The sequence below is a fragment of the Eleutherodactylus coqui genome, chromosome 5, assembly GCF_035609145.1.
Source record: "Eleutherodactylus coqui strain aEleCoq1 chromosome 5, aEleCoq1.hap1, whole genome shotgun sequence".
In the NCBI taxonomy this organism is placed as follows: Eukaryota; Metazoa; Chordata; class Amphibia; order Anura; family Eleutherodactylidae; genus Eleutherodactylus; species Eleutherodactylus coqui.
This window is the reverse complement of record NC_089841.1, coordinates 153,666,414-153,674,963: the sequence shown is the minus strand read 5'-3', so window position 1 is coordinate 153,674,963 and position 8,550 is coordinate 153,666,414.

The following is an 8,550-nucleotide window of genomic DNA, read 5'->3' as shown; positions in this document are numbered from 1 at the left end:
CAAAAATGTATTGCCACAGGTAATTCCGTATTACCCTCTCTAATTGAGTGGCGATCAGATCTCATCCTGGCTCTCAGCTTTTGTCCTGTTTCCCCAATATAAAGCCCCCCCCCACAGGACATTCACTGTATAGGATCACATACACTATGTTACGGTATACTACCCTTGATACGCCAGCCCGGGTGCCCTAGATCTCACCCACAACCCCTGTCACTGCCTGCTTGCCTCACAGAAGGGACAAGAGATTTCAGTAATGACTTATGAAAAACCCTATTAACCCTCCATGTAGCTGGCAAATCAAGTTCATAAGCAAGTGAATTTACTACCCGCGTGATGACAAAGGGACCCACGTAACGCAGTGCCAGTTTCAAAGATAGAACCTTCAATTTGAAATTTCTAGAGGACAAATATACCTTCTGTCCCATCCTGTAAGGTTCAGATACTAACAGACTCCTCCCACTATGTAACTATCTACGAGCCCCCGTTGCTTCCAGGTTCTTCTGTACTTCTTTCCATACCCCCTGCAGCACATTTGTGGCGACATTAGCTGCAGGACAGGCAGACGGAGTAGAAATAGCTGTAAGGAATACCCCAGTGGAAGAACAAGTATGGTTGTTTAGTGCAAACTTGCCAACGGCAGGAATTCTGCCCACTTATGAGCCTTTTCGCTAGCAAACAACCGTAAATATTGCACTAAATCCTGGTTCTTCCACTCAGTCTGACCATTAGTTTGCGGGTGGAATGCTGACGAGAAGGAAAGCGACGTTTCCAGGTTTCTACAGAAGGCTCGCCAAAATTGCGCAACAAACAACACTGCGATCAGATACAATGTTCTTGGGAACCTCATCTAGACGAATGATTTCTTTTACAAAAATCTTGGAAAATTCTATTGCAGAAGGTAGCTTCTTTAACGCCACGAAATGTGCCATCTTTGAGAAACGGTTTACAACAACTAGAATAGTGGTGAACTTCTGAGACTCAGGTAGATCGATGATAAAATCTACCGATAAATGCGACCATGGATGAAAAGGCACCGGTAACGGTCTCAGAGGCCTCTCCGGACACCGACGCCTGACTTTTACCTCGTGCACAGACAGAGCATCCCTTAACAAAGTCGCGGTTCTCCCGAGACATGCCTGGCCACCAGTAGTGTCTAGTACAAAAATCCAGAGTTCCCGGAGCCCCCAGATGGCCTGCGAGAACAGATGAGTGAGACTCTTCAATGACTGTGAGACGCAAGGTCTCAGGCACAAACCATCTCCCCTGGAATATATGTAATGATAAGGTTAAACCTGGCGAAAAACAACGCCAACCTGGCCTGACGAGCCGTGAGTCTCTTAGCATTGGCAAGATATACCAAGTTTTTATGATCAGTATACACGGTAATGAGACGCCTTGCCCCCTCAAGATGGTGACACTACTCTTCTAGAGACCACTTAATTGCCAATAACCCACGATTATCCACGTCGTAGTTACGTTCTACCAAACTGAACTACCGCGAGAAGAACGCACATGGACTATACCCAGGTTACCCACTGACTTCCTGAGATAATACAGACTCCACCCCCACCTCAGACACATCAACCTTAATGAAGAACTATCGCCATGCGTCAGCCTGTACTAGCACCGGGGCAGCAGTAAACGCCCTTTTGAGACGACTAAAAGCCTCTAGGGCCTCTGGCATTCTTCCTGGTAAGATCGGTCAGGGGTTGAGCAATAACAGAATAATTCTTAATGAATCTATGGTAGAAATTAAATTTTTGAAACCTAAAAACCGCTGGAGAGCTTTCAGGTTATCTGGTCTGACCCATTGGGAGATTGCTGCCACTTTATCAATCTCCATTTGAATCTCCGTGGGTGAAATCACATAACCAAATAAAGAAACTTGTTCAGTACCAAAAATGCATTTCTCCAACTTGACAAAAAGTTGGTATTCACGCAAACGGGTCAGAACCAGCCTCAGGTGCCGGACATGTGAGTCCCAGTCTGGGGAGTACACCAGAATGTCATCGAGATATATGACCAAAAATACCCCCAGGAAGTCGTGAAAGCCCGCTTTCATAAATCCCTGGAACACAGCGGGGGCATTACAAAGTCGAAGGGCATGACTAGACATTCAAAATGTCCGAACGAGGTGTTGAACGCGGTCTTCCACTCATCTCCCTTTCGGATGCGAATTAAATTGTAAGCCCCCCTTCAGTCCAATTTGGAAACCAGTGGGCCCCTACCACCTGATTCAATAAATGGTTCTTCACTGTAATTTTATTCAAAGCCCAATAATCCACACAAGGCCTCAATGTCCCATCCTTCTCTACAAAGAAGAGACCTGCCCCGGCAGGGGAACTGGACGGTCTGATATGTCGTTTGGCCAGAGACTCTGAGATATAGGACTTAAGGGCTTCGTTCTCACGCCCAGATAAATTGAAAATGGCTCCCTTAGGGATGGGACTGTTGAGGATCAAATCAATACCACAGTCCCACTCCCTATGGGGAGGCAAAGTCTCAGACAGTTTCTTGGAAAATACATCATGAAAATTGAACAAATACTCAGGAATAAGTATGGTATCTGCTGAACACATGGATATAGTAGCTAAGTGACTATGACAGGAGAACCCCCAATGTGTCAATTCCTGAGTGGACCAATCAAATCGGGGATTGGGCAGTGCCAACCAGGGCATACCAAGCACTACATCAAAAGACATCCTTTCCATTACCAAGAACGACAGATTCTCAGAATGGAGAACACCCACAGTGAACTGTAACATGGGAGTCCTCCATTGTACAACCCCTGCAGACAGAGGGGTAGAATCAATACTAGTGAAGCATATGGGAATTTTTAATGCTGCGAATTCAGTCATCGAAGGTCTGACAAAACTTTAATCAAATTGGCGGCAACACCTGAATCGATAAAAGCTTGACCGGACCAAATGAAATTCCGGAAGCCAATCTGACAAGGCACCAACAACTTAGGGAATACCTGTGATCCTGAAGTTTTCCGCCGGTTCAGATTGATGTTGTAGACTCTTCTGAGGACAGGTCGCTACTCGATGTCCGGCTTTCCCACAATAGAAGCAGAGGCGATGAGTCATCCAGAACCGTCGCCATTCCTCGGGACTTAGCTGATCCACTTCCATAGGCTCAGCACCAGAAGTTGGCATGGGAGAAGTGGGAGTGGGTCTGCCTGATTCCCTAGCCTTACGGGCCTGACGTTCCTCTTTTCTAGATCTCAGCCTCCTGTCAGCTTTGACCGCCAATTCCATCGCATCATTGAGTGCCACAGGAGCAGGATGAGAAATGAGTAGATCCTTGACAGCGTCAGAAAGACCCAACAAGAACACATCTTTAAGGGCGCTATCGTTCCAAGAGGTTTCACCTGCATACAGTCTAATTTTAGAGCAATAGTCCTCTACCCACTGCTGCCCCTGACGTAGAGACATGAGATGAGATACCGCCAACCCCACATGGTCCGGCTCATCAAAAATACCTCCAAGTTCTTGAAAAAACAAATCAACTGACTGCAGGCAAGCCGAACTCTCGGGCAAGGAGCAGGACCATGTCTGGGGGGGACCCCGAAGTAAGGACATAATCAATCCAACTTTCTAGGATTCTGAGCAGGAAGGGCGGGGCTGCATCCGAAAATACAATTTACATGCCTGCTGAAAAACAAAAAACGTGCTCCTCTCCCCTGAAAATACCTCAGGAAGAGGACACTTGGGCTCGGGAATAGAAGGGGCAGTAGAAACATGCACTAACTTCTGCTGCTCCTGGGCCACCGTACGACTGGACAGGTCTTGGATCACGACCACTAAATCCTGCAACTGACTTGCGAGGGTACTCATGGTCTCCATTGGAGAGCAATTTTAAGGGCCAGTTATTATGTTACGGTATACTACCCTTGATACGCCAGCCCCGGTGCCCTAGATCTCACCCACAACTCCCCCTGCCTGCTTGCCTCCACTCCTGGCTAACCCCAGGCAGGCAACTGGGCAGTGGTCCCAACTCTCACTAGGGACCGAAAAGGGACGCTGGCGTATCTGGATGGAAAGGGTAGAATACCGACAGAAAAGGCAGATGTAAATAACCAACACGAACACCATGCTGGCCAGCCACCCGCGCCCCTGGCAGCTGGACAACAAGTCAGGGGGACGCTCCCCGACCGCAGGACCACGCACACCGCCGCCCCAGGAGGACTAGCAACCGCTGCATGGTAACACACAACATTGGAGGTGAAGCATGTAAATGTCCCTGAAATCTTATAGTCCTGCTGTGTGTTGGGGATTTGTATCCTGTCCACGGTCCATACATGTGAGCAGGTCTTGCTACTCCTTACCTTACAGGGATAGGTTCATTTTTGTGTGTCAGAGGGTAATGCACTCCTGATTATAAAGTTCCTCAAATTTAGAGGAGAGAGTTCGGGAATATGGTTATCCTTCCATGTGCAGGTTGAAGGAGAGTTAAGACACATCATAAAACTGTCACATTCCTGAACTCAGTGGACTAAGTATTTATGTCTCAGCTCAGTCTGTCTGTTGTTTTAAGTTTTGAGTGCAAAACAGTCTCAAATTTCTGTGTGTGAACATTTGTATTTCAATCAAGGGAGGTGTCCTCTCTGCATTTGTATATTATATATGTGCCCCATTCAAACCAGTTTCATTTTAGCCTGATGAAGGATCGATAGAAGACCCAAAAGCTCGCTATAACATCATGTATGTTTGTTAGCCATTAAAAGGTATCATATCTACAAGATTACTTGGTTTCTCTCACTGAGAACAATCACACTTTTTTTGTAGCACGAATGAAATACTAACGCAATATATGGAAATGGGAATTAACCCATTAAAATCAATGGGTTGTCTTCTCTGTGTACTATTTGCGCAAATTTTTATAAGCGCAAAAAGGCTTGTGTGAAGCCGGCCTTAGGGTTGCCTCGGGCATAAGCGCATATACGCTTGCTATCGCAAGATGTAGATCCACTATGTAGGGCACACAATTGCGGGCTACTGCACGAGTATCAGTGAATTTTACTGTACTTTATTGCATTGCGGGGACCCGTCATGCCAGCAGCGACATGTTACAGTATGCAGGGCAGCCTACTTAGCAAGCGGTTCAGTTGACGGGGTAGGTCCAGGGGTTCTCATTTAAGGGGGAGGCCTTCCGTGCGCAATTGCGCCCGAAAATAGAGCATTTTTCCTTGCTTTCGAAATGCGCACGGAAAAAAAACATGTGTGAAGGTACCCATTGAAATGAATGGGTTCTATTTGCTGAGCATTGTGGGCGCAGATATTGTGGCCTCAAATGTGCCCATGTGAGGACGCTCTTCCACAGGTTACAATGAGGAAAACCAACTTTCAGGGGATTGTTCATTAGGCTATGAGAAGGCCTTTAGTATCCTTTACAATAAAGTTTTTGTGTCATCACTTCCATTCGCTGATGTAAAAAGTAATAGAGCCATTTATTCCAACTTGAATGCAGCTCTTTGGATCTTAGAAATACTCATCTCTGAAAAATATGGACACCATAGCTGTGTGAAGTAGACCTTGGGGAACAACAAGAAACAGCTGTGTGCACATTAAATAAATGGCTCTATAATTTTAAGTTTCATCTGGGCTATAGAGCAGCAGTATACAGCAGCCGTTCTGGATGCATAGTAGGCCTCAGGGGTGAAAAGGAGAGCATTTTATGGCATTGCCTTCTGAAAAGTACTGTAAACCACTTGTTTTGGGGATTAGTAACTGATTGCATGTAAATCCCATCTATTTTAAGAAGGTAATACTGTTCTTTATATATATATGAAGTGGAAGGTTTTGTAGCTCAATATCACTTTACTGGTCATAGAAAGCAGCTCCGAATTTTTTTTATCATATGGGAATCTCTGGCAAAGTATGGACGGCTGCAAGTCGATGTGGCTAGATATCATGGCCAGAGTTGATGCATCTATCTTAATGCCCATTTAGATGGGACGAATGTCGGGCAAAGGATGCCTGACACTCGTCCCCGCAAATACTTGCTCTCATGCTTCTGCACAGGAGCTAGTATCGCTGGCTCACAGAGGGGAGGCAGGAGGAGATTTCACTCCTCGCTCTCCTCCGCCCCTTCCCATTGACTTAACATAGCGGCTGTTCAATACTGAACGGCTACTATTTACACTGAACAATCATCGTTCAGCTCATCTTCCATCGTTTATGCAGCAAAAACAATGGACGATGAGCAGATCGCTGAACGTTCAGTGTAAATTGCAGCTGATCAGTATTGAACAGCCGCTATGTTAAGTCAATGAAGAGGGGCAGGGGAGCGCAAAGAGTGAAATCTCCTCTAGTCGCCCCGCTGTGAGACAGTGATACTGGCTCCCGTGCAGCAGCACAGGAGGGAGTAAGTGCGAGGACGAGTGTCGGGCATCATTTGCCCGACATTTGTCCCATCTAAATAGGCCTTTAGATGTCCTCAGAATACATGGTTCACAACAAGCATCCAACATGATGATAACAAACTCCATCATGCATGCTTGCTGACTTTAAGGGCTGCTTCTAGAGATGAGCGAGCGTACTCGCTAAGGCAAATTACTCCAGCTAGTATTGCCATTTTCAAGTACATGCCCGCTCGTGCCAAAAGATTCGGGGGCCGGCGGGGGTGAGCGGTGAGTTGCAAGAGTGAGCATGGTGGAGCGGGAGGGAAAGAGAGAAAGAGACTTTTTTCAAACTTCTGCGCTCAAGGTGCTGTTGCTGATGGTAGTGGTGGTGGAACTGCTGTTGCTCTCCATCTGCTTCTGCCATGTTTCCTCCTGTTTCTCATTCTCCAACCAATTTTTTTTTCTAAAGCACAAGAACAGCTGTAGTTCTACAAGTTTTCTTTGAAAAAGGCCCATATCAGGCTGTTTTGTTCACCTGGTATAATCTGTCCTTTGCAAAATGTATGACATTGCCTTTAAAACAAGCATCACACCTGCTCTCTTGTTTAGCATAATTTTGGTAGCTCTACAGCTGTACTTTGGAGATGGCCCATGTTTGAGTGTTCTGTTCCCCTGGTAAAATTTGTTCATTGAAAATTCAGGACATTACTTTTAAAACAAGCAGCACACCTGCCTTCTTGCATAACTTAATTTTTGGCACCACTTCAGCTATTCCTTGGAGTACATCCAATAAGATCCCATACATATCAATGCCCAATCAAGTGAGCATATTACCCTTAGGCCTCGGTCAGACGAGCGTGTTTTTTGCGAGCCTTTGTGTGCAAAAAAATGCGCTGCTCGCATAAGCCAAAAACGCATTAACGGGCAAAGTTTCATATGCGCAGCGCATGAAACTTTGCCTGTTCACTGGAGCCTCTGTGCTTTGAGAAGTGCAGCTGCTCCACAAAGGTCCTCTCATCACTGAACACTGTGACAGCACTGTCACACTGTTCAGTGATGATCAATGTGAAAAACAGAAAATTAACCAGCGCTCCGGTGCTTTGGAAAATGGCAGATGATGCAAGGTAGTGCAAACGAGGTGTATATGATGTGGATGTTACTTACTTCGCAGGGGTGCTAGTGGTTAAGCACCCCTGAATCCAAGGTAGCAGGCAGAATTCAGAAGGTATATATAGTAATTCCTTTTTATTGCGACGCGTTTCGGCCGTTATATCGGCCTTTCTCATGCTTGAGAAAGAAGATTATAGCTGTGACAGCTGTGGCAAGGGGATTCTTTCATCCCCGGGGAGTCCCCTCATCACTAAACACTGTGAAAGTGCTGTCACAGTGTTCAGTGATGAGGGGACTCCCCGCAGGAATTAACGGAACCCCTTGGGGAGTCCCCTCATCCCCATGGGGACTAACAGGAGTTAACAGCGGGACATTTAAAAGGTGCTTCTGGCCAGAAGCACCTTTCAAATGCCCTGCTGTAAGCAGCGCGGAATTTATTGCCAGCACAGGAGTTTCCATTAACTCCTGCTCCGATAAGAGTCAATGGAAACTCCTGCAAAACGCACACCAAAGATAGAATATGTTCTTTTTTAGGTGCGCAGCATTTTGCACTTCTAATTCCTCGCATATGAACGCTTCTATAAAAACCCATTGGTTCTTTTAGAAGCGTGCATTATGCGCGCGCAAAACACATGCTCATCTGACCGAACCTAATATAATAATTAATATTACATTTTTATGTGTCATTTATATTTTTTTTACCTTTAAATGGGAACTGTCTCTTTAAGTACAAACAGAAGTAGGCAACAATGTATAGAAAAATGTGTCCCAGAGGCTCCATAAATATTGTCTTAGACCTGAATGCAAAATTTCTCAATATCCAGTCTTTGTAAAAAAAAAAAATCCAACACCTAGAAGATGTTGTTAAAACTTGGCATGCAGTTGCATCTCAGGCAGATATGCAAATGATGAGAGTTGTGGGGTGATTACATGAACAATCTTTCCACCTGAGGCCCTAGAAGTGCATCTATCCTTGGCCTGTAAAAAAAGCCTCTCAGAGACTACTTGTCTGTAGTGGGCTTCTTTTTTTGCTTATGTAGAGCTTGCTGACCGCTAGACATCTCTGCAACACAAATTAAGAGAATTTGTCCGAT